This window comes from Marmota marmota, unplaced genomic scaffold (genome assembly GCF_001458135.2).
Source record: "Marmota marmota marmota unplaced genomic scaffold, marMar, whole genome shotgun sequence".
Classification (NCBI taxonomy): domain Eukaryota; kingdom Metazoa; phylum Chordata; class Mammalia; order Rodentia; family Sciuridae; genus Marmota; species Marmota marmota.
The window spans coordinates 57,726,469-57,746,566 of record NW_025999968.1 but is presented as its reverse complement, the minus strand read 5'-3'; the positions used below and the strand labels follow the sequence as shown (position 1 = coordinate 57,746,566).

Here is a 20,098-nt window from a genome sequence, read left to right as displayed (position 1 = left end):
TTAGTGAAGAATGTGGCTCTAAGAGACAGTTGAACCCACCGTCTCCCCTCTGGTGACTGCAGGTGTCTTCTCACTTCCCTCACCTCTGGCTGCTACCTCCTTCCTGTTTCCTTAATGTTTTCCATGTGAACATGTACCTTGTGTGGGTTGTTTTAATTAGCAGAGGAGGAAAACTTGATTTGAGGGCTCATGGTTTCAGAGGTCTCAATCCGTAGACAGCAGGCTCCATTCCTCGAGGCGCGAGGTGAGGCAGGACATCATGGCAGAAGAGTGTGGTGGAGGGAAGAGTCTCACGTGATGATCAGGAAGCAGAGAGAGAGAGATCTCCACTTGCCAGATACAAAATATATATCCTAAAGCCACACCCCCATGCCCCTCCAGCCACACCCCACCTGTCTTCAATTACCACTTGAATAATCCCATCAGGTGATCAATTGGCTGATTGGGTGAAGGCTGTCACAACCCAGTCATTTCCCCTCAACCCTTTCACATCGCATCGTCTCACACGTGAGCTTTTGGAGGATACCTCACATCCAAACCATAACATGGATGAGGTCAGCCAGGGATTAGGGCAGAGCTTGCCCTCATCTTGAGAATCCCCCTTCCTGACTTCCACCCTTGTGACATCCCCCACCCCTCCTACTCCAGCACTGTGCCAGGTTTGAACTCTATCCTCTGCTTGTTTCTTAAATAAGACCTCAGATTCCTGCATGAGCTCCTCCTAAAATCAGCTCTAAGGTCCCCATCTCAGTCGGCCTTCTTATGCAGCGCAATATCTGTGATCAGGGTTCTATGCCCTGTAATCCTCGGGAACTCCAAAAACTGACTTCATTTCTATGTGCCCTTCCCTGTTAAAGAAGAAAACATGATTTATTGCTGGGTTCTGTGTGTAAGACCACCCTTTTCTATCAATTTTTCTTTTTCTTTCTTTCTTTTTTATTTTTTTGAAAGAAGTAAGAATAAAAGGTTGACTCTGAGGTTTCTTTGGGTGATCTTGGAAAATTTTAGGCTGCTGCAATTCCACATGGAGAAGGAAGGTAAAAGCTAACTACGGGGTTCAACCTGGCCGTAGAGAGAGCAGTATGTCATTAAAGGCGAGCTCTGAAGCTGGAAGCCTGAATTTCCTCTTGGTTCCACCTTGTCAGACCTGTCAGCTTGGGGGAGGGGTCTAACCTCCCGGGGCCAAACTGGGTGTGAGGCCAGTGCCTGCTTAGCAGATGGTGAAGAGGACCGCACTGGAGTGGTGTCTGGCAGAGGTTCCACAGTGTCAGTTGCTGCTGCTCTTGACCTGGCTGACACTCTCTGAAGCCATGCGGTTTCCTGCTTTCCCTGGGCTGCAGACCTCTCTGTTCACATTCTGAGTCTATGCCCACTAGTTCGGAGAGAGAACCACGGACCCTCTGGTATTGTGGGTAGAGGTGAAGTTCAACTCAGCACTCGGGCAGGCGAGCCCTGGAACACAGTGCCTAGCCCCGCCCATCTGGGCTGGCTTTGCTTCTTGTGTTTTAAATCTGTAAAATGGTGGTGTAGGGAGAAGTCTACCCTGGGTTTGGGGGAAGGCTAAACGAGATGGAGTAAATCAAGCCCTGACACACGGATCTGCTCGGCCAGTGGGACACTATCCTGGCATGAACCAAGGGTCAGAGACAGTGCCCCTGGGCTGGATGGCAGAGCATCGCTTATTACTTAAACTCAGGGGCATTTCCTCTGGCCGTGTGCCCCTTAGCAACTCATTATAATTGGCAAGATCCCGGTGCGGGCTGATTAGGACCTGAAGCTTCTGCAGCCACACTTCCTGTCTCTGGGGGACATTGGCAGTTAAGCCTGAGACGTGGAGTTTAACCCTTCCTTGGCTCTTCTGCCTGGAAGTCCCACTCACGGCCTTCGTTCTGTATAGGGTGGCTTATCCCCTTCCTTCAGGCTAACATTTGGGCCTAACATCTGCCACTCTCCACTTTCCCTTCTTCTTCTGTCCTGGCCATAGCTTAGTCCAGGCCCAAGCCGTCACGCACTTGGAACATCGCAGCAGCCCCTTATCTGGTCGTCCCCAGCTTCGGCTCCTTTGTCACACTGCATGCAGAATGACCTCCCACGAGCAGCAGGCGGTACGTCCTGACAGCTCTGCCTAGTGGAAAACGGGCCTCTCCGACTCTCTAACAACTGAGAGAGAAGACCTGCCGAATCCATCAGGAGCTCCCTTCTCCAAACCTGAGGCTTCACAGTCTGCCCTTCAGTGGCCCCTGGGACCTGGTCATCACTCTCAAATGGAATGGTCGCTGTTCCCATTCGAAGCTGGACAGGCCTTGGATCTCACTGGCTCTTCTTGTTTCTGAGCTGTCCCCTCGTTTTCCTTCACCAGGATCGTCCTCTCCTCTCTTCTCCACCGATAGCACTGTCTCAAGTCGGGGCCTCCCACGTGCCCAAGGCCTTCCTCAGACACCAGAGACTCCGATGTCCCTCCTGTGCTCAGGCACAGACCCCATGCATCGTGCCTTGAGGTCTCCAGCTCTTACAGGCAGGGCACCTTCCCGTGGTCCAGTTCACAGCAGCCTCAGCGCAGCCCTGCTCAGGACGGGCCTCTTCTTGTGTAGGAGGGTAGGCAGGTGCACTTCCGCTCAGGCACCCACCAGGGGGAAGGCAGATGTGGGGCTGGGGAGCTGCTGGGGGGAGTCAGAGGCAACAGCAGGGGACACAGAGTCTCCTGAAGGAAACAGACAGGGAGAGTCTCTGGCTGTGATCGTTTTATTGAAAGCTGTTGATGGTCAGATAATCTTCTTTCCAGAAAACTCAAAACCAAAACAGAGGAAGTTTGGGGGCAGCTTCGAGAGGAGAAAGATGAAGAAGATGAAGGATGGAAAAGCATCTCCCTTGATCCCTGAGGATGCAGGTCCTCCTGCTGGGTCAGGCTGCTCTGCGCACACCACAGCCTCACCTCCAGCACACCCCAGGCCGGCTCACACCTCCCGAAGCCGCACAGATATCCACGTTCACATGGTCAGATTCCTTATGGAACTGACAACAGTGAAAGCCGTGGATCGTGTGTGGATGCAGATATTCCAGCTGCTTTAGCTGCAGAGAAAGTAGCAGGGAGACAGCAGCCAGGGAAGACCCTGGCACCGCCACAGGCGACGCCCGCCCAGCCCGGCCAGCTGTGGATGTGATGAAGTGGCTGCTATTCAGGTCAGTACCAAAGTATTCCCCATTGATCTCGTCAGGGCAGCCTCAGGGGGAAGGCAGCCACAGTAGCTGCCCACCAGCGCCTGAGGCTCTCCATCTCCATGGTTTGGGATTATAAATGGAGCTCTCCGTCCAAAAGGGCAGGTGGGCAAATCCTCAGCAAGCTCCGAGAACAGGAAACCAGGGCAAGGAGAGTGGGAGGATGGCATCCTGGCTTTGCCTTAGCCAATTAAAAGACAATGCTGGCTGAAAGCACCTGCCCTGTCCTCGCTGTTCAGAATTCAATCTATTTTGCAGAAAATTATCCTTAGAGTATCTTGAGCAATTTTGTTATAAGAGATTTAAAAAAAATAAACTATGCTTCAGGGAGAAATAACCCTGTATACACTCCAGACAATGAAAAGAAAATCAGTACCAGCTTTTCATTTTCTGATAGCATTTTACATAATTATTTCACTGTTGTTCTCACTTAAAATTCAAGGTGCCTTCTCTGTCCCTGCAGAAACACGAAGGTGAACTCAAAGCAACTTAAGCATAGCTTTCTGTGCGGCTTACTTAAGATTTGTTTGATTCCACCACCCAACAGTGAAAGGGATTACAATTTCTAACTCAGGGGTCACACAGTCCTTGTGCTGAAGTTTAACTCTAGTCCTATTGACTTAAAAACTATAAATACGGATGAAAGTTTTCTCATTTATTAATGATATCATGATGGTTACTTTTCTAAAAGGAAATGTATTATTTGAATGAATTCCTGACAATCACCTGTAGATTGCATTGGAGTAAGATCTCAAAAGCTTGTGTCAATTGATATCCTTTGAAGCAAGCAACACGATATCAGTAGTTAATATTTCAAGGACACAGAGTATTCTGTTATATACTCTGCACGTATTTACTTGTTCTTCCTTTATTCCTCATAACCACCCTGTCAGGTAGAAGCTCTTACTACTGATAAGAGAAAAGAGGCTCAAATTTGCCAGAAATACCAGAAATTTGCCAGAAATCACAGGTAGAAAAATGAAGCGTCTCAGGGCCCAAGTCATGTGACGGTCATTTGCTGGACAATTCACCCTTCTCCTGCCCGTCCTATTGATAACACCTCCCTCCCTCTTTCCCTTCTGCCTCCTGCCTGCCCCCTTCTTCCTCTCTCCCTCCCTCCCTTCCTTCTGACAGATATTTATCCAGTGACTGCTCTGTACTGGGAGTGTTCAAGCACTGGGTGTTAGAATAGTGAATAAGATAGACAAGGTCCTGGTCTCATGACACTTATTCTCTTGCAGAGGGAGTCAAACACATATTCAATTAATTAAATGAATGCGATCTAATAAGATATGAACAAGTGCTGTGAATCAAGTGATGTAAGAGTCACTGGGGAAATGATTTGGGCTAATTAGTCAGGGTCAGCCTTTCTAAATTTGTATGACATTTGAACGACAGGAAGAAACCAATGTGGCATGATCAGGGCAAAAGAAATTCCAGGCAGACGGAGCCACATTTAACCTTTGTTTTAGTATCTCTGTGCCATAGCAATTATTATTCTCTTTGTAAAGCTAAGTGGATGCACAAATATATTTAAATATCTGAAGTTATAGTCATGAAGTCAGTAAGCTGCAGCACTGATGTCCATCACGGGCATGTCTAATTCCAAAGGGTTGCTTCTGTAATGTAAAGTGACCACCTTTAATTGAGTATCACTCACAACCCATGCATGCGCACATATAGGCACAAAGGCACATACCTGCATACAAGGGCACATACCTGCACACCCTCCAAGGGTATATTGAAAAGAGTAAGATATGGGGATTTGTGTGGTCATACACAAGGGCGTGTACATTTGTGTTTATAGTAGTCATTAGTTCATTTGCAGATGCCCGAGTCTCTGACACTATTATTTACAAAATTTAAAAAAAAAAAAAATCTTGCAACAAATTATATCCAAACCTGACTAGCCTCTGAAATCTGCCTCTTAGAGAAAATATGCTACATAGATAAAGCTAACAATGTCAACATGGCTACAGTAGCAATAAAAACACTTGTAAAGAATCAGCAGCTTACCAATGAAAAGAATCAGTTTACAAATAACTAGCTTGGCTTTCTCAAAGAAGTAACCCTTTTATATTATAAGCAAAAAATAGTGTAGGTGTTAGATCATTTGCTTAAATTACATTTGTTTCCTAAGAGGAAAATGCTTAAAACATTAGTAAGAGAAGAAGTTCACTTTTCTCTGAGATAAACATAGCAAAAGACATGTGGTGAGCTCTGGGGTGGTCAACTCTGGATGAAGGCTGGCCCCCACCAGCCCTCTGATGGCTGTTCTAGCATAGGACCATCACAAAAGTATTGACAAACACATTGTGTGAAGCTCACTTATGTTTGTTACATCTGTGAATTTTTCCATTAGAGGATACTGGCCGCCTGCAACTGTCCGGCGTCTGACGTGGAAGCCTGCCTATTGTTCTGTTTGGTCTGGCAACACCTTCCCCATCCTTCTATTTCCTGTTTGGCTTATACTAAAATCTGTAAGAAGGGATAAAAGCCAAGATGTGCTGCTTCTCCTTTGTCAAGGATTTTTTCAGTACTAAAAAATTTCTGTCGGAATCCAATCAAGGTCAAGATTTAATCATCTACAGTCAGGACACTTTTTACACGTCTGAAGTTTGGAAGGATCTGAGGAGAATGCATAGAGAAAAGAACAGAACCGACATGGCCCTACCCGTTGGGCTTGAGCTTTGGGTTGGTATCCCTGAAGTACCGTGAGGACAACAGGGAGGATGACAGGTCAGGAGACAAGTGCCATTCAATGCAGAGATGGCTGCGTGCGGTTCCCAGGAGGAGACACCACCCCTGGGGGTTGAGGATGTAGCGTGGCATGGGGAGGGTCTGTCAGGAGGCAGGGGGCTCTAGGGAAAGGTAGAGATGGGCTTTGAAGGATGTGTGAGGCTGTGTCAATGCCAGGCAGGCCTGGGTTGGCTAGTGTGAACACTTCTCCTGGACTCTGGGGCAAGGGCCCCAAAGAGAAGTTGGCTCAGCCTGTGGGCACCATAGTGGCTGGCATGCATGGGAAAGGCATGCTCCAGGGCCAGTCTTTTGCTGTCTTTAGGGATTGCCTCACCCTGGAGGGGCAGTCTCCCCACAGCCAGCAAGGCCCAGGTGCACAGCATTGAGAACACAGAAAATAAGGGGAGAAAGTGAAGATGCAGTCCAGCAACAAAATGAAGTGCATTTGTTTTTTATCGCCATACACCCAGTTACCTGGGGTCTGGGCACAGTGGAGCCGAGTCTCCTCTCAGCCTCATGAGGTTTGAACGGAGGAGTGAACCAGGTCCACAAGCTCATCTGAGGCTCATGGCATCTTCCCAACTCACAGGGGGTTGGCAGAATCCAGCTCCATGTGGTTGTCGGACTGAGGTCCCCATTTCCTTGCTGGCTATCAGGCTGGGGTGGCTCCCAGCTCCCAGGCCACCCTCAAGTCCTGGCTACATGGACACTTTCCATGGGCTGTTCAAACATGGCAGCTTGCTTCTTCCAAGCCAGCAGGAACATGTCTCTGTCTGACTTCTGTCTCAGCCTTTGAAACTGTAAAAACTCACCTGATTGAATAAAACCCACCCAGGACAGTCTCCCTTTGTGTAAATGCAACTGTTTAGGAATTCTGTTTGCAGCTGCAAAAATCCCTTTGTCATGTGTGACACGACCACAGAGGTGATATCTTATCCTGTCCACAGCCTTGGCCCACACTCAAGGGGCAGGGATTGTTCAAGGGCATGGGTCCTTGGAACTCTGCCTACCCTACAGGAAGATCATACCTCCGGGGAGGGACACAGTTGAAAGCAAGCAGTCTGAAAGGGTTTCTCCTTTCCCCCTGGAATGTTTTCTGGATTTGAAATGGATTTGCTTATTGAAAATCAGCATCAAATAACATATGGTCTCCCAGCAGGGGGGATGGGCGTTCCCTGTGCAAGTCGACTAACTCCTATGACTCATCTTTGGGTCTGGTCCTAGGACCATCAATAATGTGGAAACCACAGGGGCTGGTGATGGCAAGTTTGTCCAGTGGCTCTGGTGCATGTGAGCATGATGCTCTGAGCAAGAGCCAAAGCATTCTCCCACAGGGCGAGTTGGGTGCTCAGGCGCCCAGTGGAGTGGACATCAGACAGCGCGTGAGCACAACAGGGAGAAACTGAGTGCTGGATCAGGGTGGCCCCCTCCCCCTCCCGCCGTGGTTCCCAGATGTGCATTCCTCTGGGGCCTCACTGCATCGACCCTCTGATGCCACAATAGTCTACAGATGGCAGGAAGGAGTGGGAGTGGTCCAGCCCCACGCACATTGACTGGGCAGAGATTTAGGGCGCTGATCTTCCTCAGCTTTGCTTCCATACTTGCTGCTCACTGGGGCCTGCATTCAAAGTGTGGGGTATCATGTTAGACTGTTTCTGACACCCCCTCCAAGAATCCTGAAACAGGAGGAGAACACCTGTGTTCTTCCTGGACATAACTGAATGGCCCTTTCCATGTGGCACTGCCCCCACCTTGAGCCAATCCGTGTGGCCATTTCATGGCTCATCTTAAATAACGTGAGGTTGTTAGGTTAATTCTGGATTCAATGCAGAGGATTGGAGTCTGGTCTGAAGGAGTTGGATTTAATTCCAAAATTTTCATTATTTCTAGAGTTATCAGAATAAACCAGCCATTCTCGACAGGCGGTTCTTTGGCATTTGGCATTACCTAGAGATATTTTCATGGTGATAACAAGAGGATCACTATTGACATCTAGGGCAGCTGCCCTCCTATATACACAGGGTGGGCCCCATGACAGGGAAGATTCTAGACTCAAATGTTAGTACTGCTGGGGTTGGAGAAACCTTGGATCAACCAAACCCTTGGGCCTGCTCAGTCGTGTGACTTCCTCCCAGGCAGGCAAAGCTAGTCCTGAGGTATGAGGACAAGATCACAAACAAGGACAGCGTGAGCCCCCAGAGCTGCAGACCCTGCTGCGTCCCCTCACTCCCCTCCCCAGGTGGGCAAGCTCTCTGCCACCCGGAGATCTGCCCTACAGAAGACTCAAGACAGCAGATCTGGGAACCCGGCCTGCCTCAGGACACGTGAAGGCTGAGCAGGGACCCTGGGGCACCACTGCTTACCTTGCCTGGCCTGCAGACCTCCTGGGGCAGGTGGGAGGAAGCCCTGAGCTCAGCTAATCACCACACCCTGCAGGACACAGGACAGCATTCTCCATGATGCATGATGGTGTGTCCTAGCTTGAAACTTTCAGGAGAAAAAGGCAAAGATTGGTCAAATGAGCTGATCTAAGGGATTCCGTAAAGAGGAAGAAAATACAGTTGTAGGTTGCTTACGCAGAAGCATTTAAGGCAGAAGGTGTGATCTCCAAACGAATGTGCCTCCCTCATAAACACCCCCATTTTATACATTACTGTTAGGTAAGTTCCAGAGGAAAATTTTTTAAAAAATGAAACAAAATGCTTTGTGTCTGGGGGATGGGCAGTTGAGCATTGGAGGAAGCTGTGGTTTGTTGTGTTTCTGGTTGTTCTTCTTCTAGGTAAGCTGGGGTGCCTCTTGCTCCATGACCTTGGGCGTGGCTTAGTGGCTTTGGACCAGGCAGCCGGGTGTGAGGACTTATCAGTGTGTCCTTGAGTGTCTCCTTGACTTTTTGCCTCAGTTTTCTTATCTGTGGAGTGGAGGTGATAACAGTGTGAGAATCCAGTGAGTCAATATTGACAGGGTGCTCAGAACAGTGCCAGTATGTCTGTGCTCTGGTTCTAAGTCAGCCTCAGAGACCGTGGTCCTCTCCTCTCGCCATCGCCATGATCACATGATGAGTTCTGGCCCAGCTCTGACCGAGGCCCTGATGGAGAACCAGCAAGGACTTCACTCTGCTTGGCTTCCCAGGGGGGTCACCAACAGGCCCCAACAGAGGTCTTTGGTTAAACTGAGTTATGACAGAAATCCCATCCCCAGGGCTCTGGGTGAGTGGCGTCGTTGGGTGAAAGGAGGTTTTCTTTGGGGGCTTTTCCTGGTCCCCTGGAACATCAGCTACGTCACCGTGTTTCTTTTTATTCCTGCTTCTCTTGGCTACAGAGCAATGCTCTTGTTTTAGAGACCAGAGCTGGAGAAGATTCTAGAAAGAGCATGGAGACAGTGAAATCTCGTGATCCCATGTAGCCCCTGGAGACAGAGGCCTGGGGACTTGAGGTACAAGGACCAGCTGGCCTGGAGTGGCACCAACAGTCCTTTTCGCTCCCAAGCCTGTGACCCTGGGTTGCATAGAAATGAAGGTTGGAGGTCCCCAGACACCAGCCTGTTCCTTTCTTGGTAAGAATCAAAGTGGCCCCCGAGCAACACGGGAAATAAAATATCATCTCTTCCCCTTTCCTGTCCCCTCTGGTCTGGAATCAGGGCTGCCAGGGGCTGCCCACATGACCACAGCACACCAGCCTCTAACCTGCTCCTTAGAGATGCCCAGTGCCGCCCGTCTTCTCCGTCCTCTGGTCTCAGAGCCTCCCCTGCTGGCTGGAGGAGCCGGGAGTTTGTCAGAGGAGATGTCACTTGTCCATTTCCACCCAGTGACTTGCCTCCTCTCCCTGCCCAGTGCCAGGCTGTGGAAGCAGCCAGAGGAGGCACACATATAGTAGGTACAGCGGGTCCCAGAGGTGGCCTGCCTCCTGGAGTAGACAGGATGTGATGGCCAAAGGACCACATGCAGTGGAGGAAAGGCAGGCCTGGGGATGCCGGGCTGTGGCCCACTCACTGCTGTGGGCAAGTGACCCTTCTCATGGGGCCTCCTTCCCTCACTGTTGGGTGATGGCGAGGACAGTTCTTGGCAGTGTGTGGAGGGAGACTGGGGGTGCGGTGTGCGTCACACTTTGTAAGTGTGTTGCCAGCACCGTGGTAGAGGTGGCTCACTGTGTGGCAGCCTAGCCAATGTCATTGTCCATTGATAGCATGACACTGTTGGTATCAGGGCACATTCTACAGCTGAACCAGGCTCGGGCCATTCAGGACGCGGATGGAATGGCTGGGATTCCCACATGGGAGCCACCCAAATCCCTTCCTGCAGCATTTTTGTCTAGAGGAAGTGGGGACCTTCACTGGACACTTAGAGCCTTTCTGTCCCCTGGGCCATGGATCTGGAAGACCTAAAGCAAACACCCTTCCCAGATTCACTGTTCTCCCTGGCTGGTGAGGCCCATGCAGGGAGACCCTCCAGCTCCTCTGCTCTTGGGGTCACACAGACCTGGGTGAAGGGCGTGCAATGCACACAAAGCCCCAGGAAGGTCCAGGGTGGGAGAGAGGCTGCCACAGAGTGCCAGGAGGGAGCCTGGGGAGACGCATCCCCAGCCCAGCACCATGGAGTGGCATCAAATGAGTTTTCCCATAACGTGAGCTGTAATGTCACATTGTCCTCAATTAAATGACCTCCACTCTCTCCACCCTGCTTGACTCCAGCTCTTTGAGGACAGGACACTGCTCATTGATTGCACCACCCCCGCACCTGGCCAGGGCCTGCCACCCTCAAGGTCTTGGCATCAGGGATGGCTGCGGGCTCTGTGCTGCTGAGACTTGCTACCTCTCCACCTGGCCCCCTGACCAGGCGTGTGCACCCCAGGTGAGCAGCTGCCAGGGAGTGAGTTCAAGTGACAGGGCCCCATGGGGTAGTGCAACGCCAAGGGACTGTCCAGGTGTGAGAGACACTGGGGCGGGGAGAGACGGTGAGCCTCCCCAGGACCCAGAGGACACCTTATAGGCCAGGGCAAGGACTCTCGGGAGTTGTCATGTCTTTGTGGAACCAGATCTGTCTACACTAGCTGCGGGGGACAACCAGGAGTGAAGGGGATCAGAAAGGATGCTGTTTCCTTGAGCCAGGCATCAAGGTGTGTATATTAACATAACATGTTATGTGTGCTGACGGAATGCATGACGTGCTAATCCTGTGCTACAGAGAGCGTTATCGCTGCATGCTAATGCGACATGTCCTGCATTTTCAATGAGGCATCAGTTGTGTGGTGTGCCATTAATGTAATATAAAGTTCGTATAATTGTGATGCACAATGTGCTAACGACACAGCAGGGAGGGTGTTGATAGCATGATGTGAAGTGCACATCACTGAAATATCCAGTGTGTATGTGGCAAGATACGTAATGTGTTACCAAATTGATGCAAGATGTGCTAACAGTGTAACGTGTTACTAAAGTAACATGTGATGTGCTGATGCAATCAGGAGTTGTTAATGATATAACAGATGACGTGCACTGCCACAGAGCGTGATTGTTAGCGTCATGTGCCATGTGCTGTTCATGCAGTGAGTGCTGACACAGCAGCGCTGTGTGTCAGGGAAGCTCAGGCTCAACCTGCTAATGCAGCACATCCAACAGGAGCAATGCGTGTTCACACAGCACGTGCTGAGTCCTGGAACAACACTCAAGGTGTCCCTCATGCCACATGCGGGACAGATTGGATGTGATTAGAATCAGAAGGACTGCAAGGACATGGCCTTGGCCGAGGTCTTGCTCAGTGACCTGTCCTGGCCCAGGGCTCTTCTCAAAGGCTGTGTGGGGACAAAACCACTAGGGCAAGCTCTCAAGGAAAGACCTGGACTTTCCACAGCCAGAGGGAAAGTCCACAGGAACTGACCCCTGCCCCGGGAGCCAGCCCCACACACATACACACCCCACTCACAAACACACACACACACACTGTGGTATCACAGGAGTGATAGCTTGTGCCCCTCCTTGCTCTGTCTCTTTGATGGGAATTGTTTTTAAAAGGCTTTCAAAATAATAAATACTCCAAAGTTGTTTCAAAACACTACATGTTCTAGCTGTCTATGAAGAGAAGACAAAGCTAGGTAGATAATGGAGGTGACGGACAGCCAGATGGTGGCTAGAGCGATGGATGACAGGTAGGCAGATGAGGACAGGTAGGCAGGTGATGGACAGGTAGGCGGATGAGGACAGGTAGGCAGATGGTGGACAGGTAGGCAGATGACAGACAGTGAAGTTCCTACTCTTCGGCCTCAACGCTGTGGATGCTGGGAGGGTCATTTAGTGCTGTGGGGCTGTCCCGGGGGGGTGAGTGGAGGGACGCTGCCCACTGCTTTCCCATGTGGGGTTTTCTTTCCAGGCAGGAAGTCACAGCTCTCTAGTGATAAGAGTGAGCAAGGTCTTGTGGGCCTGGGGGTGTTTAAAACGAAATCCAAGTTCCCAGGTCCAACCAGGAGGCCTTGACGATTCCTGGGGAGAACAAGGAGTCTCAAAGGTCAATGTCGGATCTGGGCCCGAGGACCTGGAGGGTGGCGCACGGGAGGGTGAGCTAAGGGGCCGGCATTTCTGGCTCTCAGAACCTGTGGGTGACCCACACTGCAGCCTTTGTGACTCCTTCTTTCTGTGATGGCCATTTGCCACATGCAGCTTCCCTGAGTTTGGAGCGATGACCAGATGGGAACCAGGCTGCAGCCCGTCGGGCAGGTGAGAAACAGATGGCAGGGAGGGAGCAGGACCGAAGGCCGCTGGCAGGCGCTGCACCCTGGCCTGAGGACCAGCCCACCCTGATCCAGCGCCTGGCCCAGGTGACTCCAGGGGGTGTCCCAACGTGTTGAAGCTCAGCTTTGTCCCCAGGGTCACAACCAAGGACAGGGTACACGTCACCTTTATCCATCTAGGGAGAAGTGTGATGGGGAAGGGAGGCTGAGCCCGTGCTCTGGAAGCCCAGCACGGGCCTCCCGAAGCCTCTGGGTAAAGTGGACCTGCCTGGCCCGAGGCCGTGACTGCGGGACAGGAGGCCCTAGGATTCCCTTCCATCTGGGTTTATTGTCCCCAGGTTTTGCCTGTAACATGTAGAGCAATGAGGTCCTCTGTGTTTCGACTCTGCCACTCACAAGCCCTGGACGGGAACCAGGAAGGGCCTCACAGGACCCCAGGAAGACCTCCAGGACTTGTTCACGCGTCAGTGTCTCCGGCTGATGGCCAGCGCTCCTTTGGGGGAGGACCCCATGGCCGGACACCACGCAGCCTGAGCCAACTGCTGGCTCAGAGGTCCTCGGAGCGGCCCTCCGCCTCTGATGCCATTGCTACGGACCCCCTGTCAGAAGAGCGGCCCTGAGGAAGCCAGATACGACTTTGTCTCTGGGGGAAAAGGATTCTGAGTGCAGGACTGAACCCAGCAGCCTGACCCGCCAGGTTCCGCCTTCTCCTCAGGCGCCACACCCTGGTGAGAGTGACCCCAACAGTCAGAAACAGCCCCTCTGGTGGAAGAAGTAAGAGTGGAGAATGTCTCTGAGGGCCATTTCCTTCTACTCTGGGAGGACAGCAAGGGGTCCAGGCTGTCAGCGATTGGGCGGGGGGGGAGGGGGCAGGTTCTCGCCTTGGCCAGCGCTGCCAGAGGGAGACAGGACAGAAGCAAAAGAGAAGAAGGACACAGGCACAGGTCAGAGGCGAGGAGGAGGGAGCACAGCAGGGTGGGCGGAGCTCTGGGGGTCAGAGGCACTGGCCGCACCTCACGCCTGCAGGAGCAGAGTCTGAATGCCAGCTCTCTGCCTCTTGGTTGTGGGAGCTTGGCTGAGTCACTTACTCTTTCAAATCACCTGGCACACAGCATGGGAGGTGCCATCACAGACCCCCAAAGTGACAGGAATTCTAGAAGTGACACATTTGCAGTCAACAGCTACTGTGGCAGCTGCATTGTGCTACCTACGTCACCGTCTGTCATCACCATGCTACGAACTAGTCCTCAGACCCAGGAAAGGAAACACATAAGATCAATAAAATACCTCCTTCAAACTTGGAGTTGGCTGAGGGGTTCTCTTGGGCCAGCACTTTATAAACTGGACTTTGGAGCAGAGCATGTCAGAGTAACTCAGGAAATGCACGTTCTGCCCTACTGAGTTGCACATGCCATATATTCCAAGAACCTGGTACAACTTGCTTAAATTAACTTCAGGGCAAATTATTTTCGTTCATTGTGTTGAAGCTGGGGCTGAAGCTGACTACATGTGAGGCAAACTATGCAGTCTTTACAACAAGCCCACAAGGAAGCCTTAGCGGTTCTACTCTGGCTAAGAAAACTCAGGCCACTTGCCCAAGGTAACAGCTATCAAGTAAGATGTCAGGATTTGATGCAGATCTGCCTGATTTTAAATCCTAAGCTCTTCACACCCCATCATGAAGTCATCCTACCAGAGATGGCTACATAATTTGTGTAGCCCAGGGCAAAATAAAAATGCAGAGCCCCTTGTTCAAATAGTATTATTTCAAGATGTTGACACAACAAAGCATGAAACCAAGCTGGGACCTTCTGAGAATGGGGCCCTTGTGCAGTTGCACAGGCTGCACACTGATGAAGCCTGCCTCATACCCTTACCAATCCATATTACAAAAATGGGTTCTTATTCTTTGTGAACGTGGGAATTTTCTGTGAGAAGATCCACCCCCAGAGAACATTCCAGAAGCCAGACTCTTTAGTGATCACTCACAATTTGGTCAAATTGATTATTTCTTCCCAAAGAGAATAAACTAGGGCCCTGGGTAGACACAGTAAAATAAACTCCCTAAAGGATGCAGCTTCAGAGAGAGGCAGCCAGGTGCCAGCTCGGAGGGTGGGCTTGCTTTTCTGTTTTTGCTGACAGGTGGTCTTGCCTGTGAAGTACTCCCTGGTTGCTTCCTGGCCTGGAAATCTGAGGCTGTGGAGCACAGGGGGATAAGCAGAGTCCAAGGTCCACTAAAAGCGGTTTTCCAAGAGCGGAAATCAACACAGGATGTTTGAGAACAGGCTTCCGTTGCATCTCCGTTTCCTTAGGAGGAGGCCGGGTGGCCTGGGGGGTATGCGGAGCTCATCCTGGGCTTCCAAGGGCCTGTCCTGGGGAGCGCCACATGGAAACTCTGTCACGGCACACACCACTGTGTCCTTTGTACCAGGTGCCTCTGCCCCATGGAAGGGTTCCAGGGCTCCCCTGACACCAGACCAGGCCACCCTGCACTCCCCACGGGAACGTCCCCACCTCCTTGGAACAGTAGCTTCTTTGTCCCCGAGTTGCCACCTGCATGACAACCTGCCACACACAGACCTGAGGTCACAGGTCAGAGGAACCCGCTCCTTCAGAGTGCGTCCAAGGCTGCGGGAGACTCTGGCACCTGAAGAGGGTCGGGATGAACAGTTCTGGTCACTCGGGGCTTTTTTTGCAGGGCTGGATTTCTCGTAGCAATAATACCTGTCAGAGGTCACCGCACAAGGTGGTGAGTCTGTGAAGAAAGACACGGTAAGCCTGTTTCCCGTGTCAGCAGGACTAGAATGGTCTCCAGAGCGGTGCTGCTGGACATTTCAAGGAGCCCAGTAGCACCTGGAGTCTGCCCGACGGTCAGGGCTGTACATGCAGCGCCTGATCCAGCAGCTCTGAGCTGGGATCCAGAGCCTGGGGTCTGGATCAACGTCCCTGGTGATGCAGGGGGAGCCTGGCACATTGTACGAGGTTCCACCAATGCCACCAAGCTTACGGACCCCCTGGACACGCCATGGCAGGCACATGCACGGGTCCCCTCTGGGGAGCTGCCTTCTTACCTGGGCCACACTGTCTCTGGGCAAAGCAGGAAGATGGCCACAGCCCGCCTGCTCTCCAGTTCTCCTTCATCTGCCCTGTTCCTGGGACACCTAAGGCCTTTGTGCTGCTCGGGATCTAGTTATCCTCAAAGGCCGTTGGGGTTAATTCCAACAGGAAAATCCCTACAGGTGCCTGGATATCTCAGGAGCATGACCCACTGTGTGTGTGTGCGTGTGTGTGTGTGTGTGTGTGTGTGAGAGAGAGAGAGAGAGAGAGAGAGAGAGATAACAGGGCCCAGACTGAGAGGTCTGATCCAGACGTGGGGACTCAGTCTTTCTCTTTTTCCACACTAAGAATATTGTCTGCTTCCCGGGAATCGGAGTATAAATGTAGGAGAAAGAGGATCAAAAGTAAATGGGATTGAATTAAAGGGAAAATGTTTGAGAGCGCGGAGCTGGTGAGCCTCAGGAGGGGCCTGAGGACATAGAAGTGTGAGCCCCCTCCCCCAGGAAACAGTGCCCGTGGGCATCAGCCTTTCCCAAACTTTCGTCCAGGAAAAAGAATTCCTCTGGTCTTCAGTGCAGGGCCATGGCCGAGCCCTGGTGCGCAGTCCCTCCTTTCCCGTGTAACTGGTGCCCCCTAGTGGCCGCGAGGACCTTCCCTCGCCCTGGAGTCGAGAGGATGCAACCCACCAAAACAGCTGTCCTTTGTATTTAGGGTTTTGCTATTCGCGCCCCTAATTGCTTGTGACATCACCAGGGCCGAAGGACCCACGGTGGGAATGGAAGCAATTTCACTGACTTGTGGTCACACTATGTGCCAAGAATATTGTCTGCTTCCCAGGAGGAAGACAATAACTGTTCCTTCTGTTGTCCAGGGGAACAGCAATGCGATTGAAGGACTGTCTCAAGTCGCTCAGCTGGTACTTGGCAAATCCAGGACTCCAGCCTAGCCCGCCCACTCCGCAGCCCTGGCCTCTCCCCAGCACCTGCACTCCCCCGGGCAGCCAGTGGCACAGCCTGGGAACCGGCCTGGGGCTGTCAGCGCATGCGCATGCGGGGTGGGGGACGGTGGGGGACGGTGGGGGCCCTCTCTGTTAAACCAGCCCGGGCCACAGGGAGTCTGCTCTGCGCCAGGGCTCTCTAGTGTGGCCCAGCGCCCTCCTGGAAGGCCCTGGGCAGTGCTCAGGACTCGGTCTTCCTCACCTTTGGCAGCACTTTGCTTTCAGCACTTGCTGATCCGTGAAGGAAATGGAGGATCACAAAACCCTCAGGGAACAGGGCGCTCAGGAACCTGACCTGGCCATCTCCCTTATCTGCCCCAATCCCCCGCCAACGAAAGCAAAAAGTAACTGGCCACTCCTCCCGCAGCCTGGCCCTGCTAGACCCTGTGAGACTCAGACAGACCCCTGTGGTAGCCTCGCCCCATCTTCCCTCTTGAACACGTGCCCCTCTGCCGCGGGGTCTGTCTGCATCTCTTTTTCTTGTTTTCTTTTGTGAGCTCTCAATTTGACTCATCGGGTTGTTTTTCTCTCCTTCTGAAACATAAACAAAAGCAAACCCAACCAGGGAGAGCCTTTTCCTGCTTTCCCTCTGTGTCTCCCCTTGCTCTGCGCACACCCAGGGGCCTGTCCACAGGCCTGTCCACAGGCCCCCTCCCGTCCATGTCTATGTGGAAATCGGTTTTCACAGGAGAACACTCCCCAAGTCCATCCCGGGTGAAGGCCTCCTGCTGCCTGGGCCGAGGGGTGCATCCTAATTGCAGCATTTTGGGAATCTCAGGAGGCTCCCTGACAGGGGAGAGAGGACCGCAGGGTTTGGCTCAGTAACGTGGGAACTGAAGAAGGCAGAGCTGGAGGGGCCTAGAAGGTGAGAGCTGAGTCCAGATGTGTAAAGCCCTGAGGTTTGGCGAGACTCCTGAGTCTACTTCCACCAACAAAGTAGAGAAGGAGAAACTACATGCTGATGGGACAGGTGTGTCAGTGAGCATGACCAGGTACGGCCCTGCTAGGCCCTGCCCGGATGGTGCCACAGGAAGGTGGCTGAGATGATTGAGGCTGAGGCCACTACAGAGCGGGGTCCCTGTAGGTGGCTGCTGCCTAAGGGTCTCCTGAGCAAGCACAGGAAGCAGGCCTGGCTCTGGGGCTGCGGGGAAATTCCTGTGGCTCTCCTCAGCAGCACAAGGCAGGTAGCAGCTAGAGCCATGCCCCCTCAGAGCATGCAAATCTGGACGTAGAGATTTGTCCTTCCTTCAGTTGTGTTTGTTGAGAGCCCAGCGGCTACTGGGACAGGTGGGGTGGCAAATCTCATCCTGTAACCAAAGGGCACACATGGAAGAAAGGGCAGGGAGGAGCTGGGAGCAGAAGTTCAGGCCACAGTAAGAGTCCAAGCCAAAGGCTTCCCGGATTGACCAGATGCCAAACAGATTCCATGTACGTGCACGATACTGAGTCACAAATAGAAGCAGCCTTAAAAATAAGACAACTCATCAGCAATGATCCGTCAGCTAAACCCACCACCACCACCTAGAGAATCGTGAGAACCGAAACTCAGATTCTGTTTTCTAAATCACAGGACGCCGAACAAAATTCCCACATGCCATTCCCACTCCCGCAAGTGAGCTGGGCTGCAGGGTAAATAGCCGGCGGTCTTGCCCTGCAGACCCTCAAGCCAGTGACAGACGGATCATGAGAACACCGCTGCCATCAGGGACAGGGCTCAGCTGTGATGTCACAGAGGACCAGCCTTCTCTCGAGGTCGGCAGAATTGCCGTGGGAGCTGGGCACTGCGGACATAGGGAGCCGGGTTGCTGTGTTGCTGTGAAGGAGATCTGCGGCTCGTCCATCCGCCTAGGAGCCCAAGGGATTGTCCTGGCTATGCAGCAGAGTGGCCCAGGGTGGAGCAGCACTTCCCCTCTACTGGACATCCAACAAGAAAAGGACAGGCGTGGACTGATCTAAGTGAAGCCCTTTCCGTGCTGAATGACCCTCCTTTCTCTGAGGCCACTGCTTGGTCACTAATTCATTGGGCTGGGAATCCACAACCCGAAGTTGCACTTCCATGTACCATAAAATAGGCTGATGGGTCAGGAACACAAGGCTCTCGGAGTTACTCGGAGCACAGGAGGTGGAATCCGAGGCTTCTATGCCACATTAAGCGGGACACCCCAGAGACCATGGCCATTGTAATGACTGTGAAGCTTTGATGGGAATACTTGAGCCATTCCTTTAAGCAGGTGTTCCTCACATCTCAACTTCACCCTTCTTGATCCTAGAAGCACTCTTCAACCATGCTTTTAAACTCCATGTCCTAGTTTTCTTAAAAGCATATAGAGCAGAACTGTTTCTGGGAACTCAGAAGAAATCGTTGTCCCTACTTAGCTGCAAAGAGAACTATAATTCCTCAAAGCCTGTTTGTGTGGGCAACGTGGCCAATACTGCCTTTGTTAAAAAAAAGATGATGCATATCAGAGGCAGAGTTATTAAGCTTTTGAAAATGCCCAGCACACATGAAGGATGTTTGTGCAGCGAGGTACTCTGAGGATTCCTTTGCAGTTAAATGTGTGTTCACCAAATATGGAAACCAGAACCGAGGTGAGAGTCAGTCCCGAGGGAGCTGCCAGGCAGGAGCAGGTGGACTCTTGGGGCTGGTGCTCCAGGGCTTGGCACCGACAGCTTCCTTCTCATTCCAGAACTCTCTTGATTTCCAAGGTTTGTCTGAAAATGATTCATGGACCCACTAATATGGGGAAAATAAGTCATTCTCAGCCCACTCAAGAACCCAGTGGTGGCTCCCCATTAGATAGTTTTTATCACCCAGGGGGTCAAAGCCAAGACCCTCACTCAGGTCCCAGACATGACCAGCTCCAGCTCTCCGGACTCTTCTGTGTCCTAAAGGCCTTCCTAGTCCTTGCTCTGCGTCATTATTAAGCCAACGTCCCCTCTCGAGGACTCAACTGCCATTCCACAAATTCATGTCCTTAACTCTTTTAAAAGATCTGACAGAAAAGAGCGATTGAAAAGCGGCCTCCGTCTTCCTCCCCCATCACATGTAATTCTACGATTCCTTAGTTATTTACTGCCTCCAGCACCAAAGTAATAATTTCTAAAATAAAATTTTGGCCTTTTCGATTGATTTTACTGGGAATTGCTCCTCCATTTTTGAATATCTGTATATTTTGACTGCTCAATAATTTCTGTGAAAGCAAACTCTATGTCTTTCTTAAAACAAACAAACTAACAAACAAACAAAAACAGCTCACAGTGTCAAGTACAAGTTGAGCGCAGATCCAAGACTGATCAAGTTTACCATGACCTGCCTGTGTGAGTCGCGCATGCTGCAGGCTCCATCTGACTTACTTTCTTTTATTTTTTT

General features: G+C 51.6%; 2 long non-coding RNA genes across 2 annotated transcripts; both read left to right on the top strand.

Annotated features, from left to right (window-relative positions):
* Positions 1-3,195: 3,195 nt before the first annotated feature.
* Positions 3,196-12,482, top strand: LOC125616957. The gene is made up of 3 exons (XR_007347767.1): positions 3,196-9,161; positions 9,274-9,507; positions 10,642-12,482. It is a non-coding gene; the product is annotated as an uncharacterized LOC125616957 (long non-coding RNA).
* A 2-nt stretch (positions 12,483-12,484) lies between these two features.
* LOC125616958 lies at positions 12,485-14,425 on the top strand. The gene is made up of 2 exons (XR_007347768.1): positions 12,485-12,660; positions 13,013-14,425. It is a non-coding gene; the product is annotated as an uncharacterized LOC125616958 (long non-coding RNA).
* Positions 14,426-20,098: the final 5,673 nt, after the last annotated feature.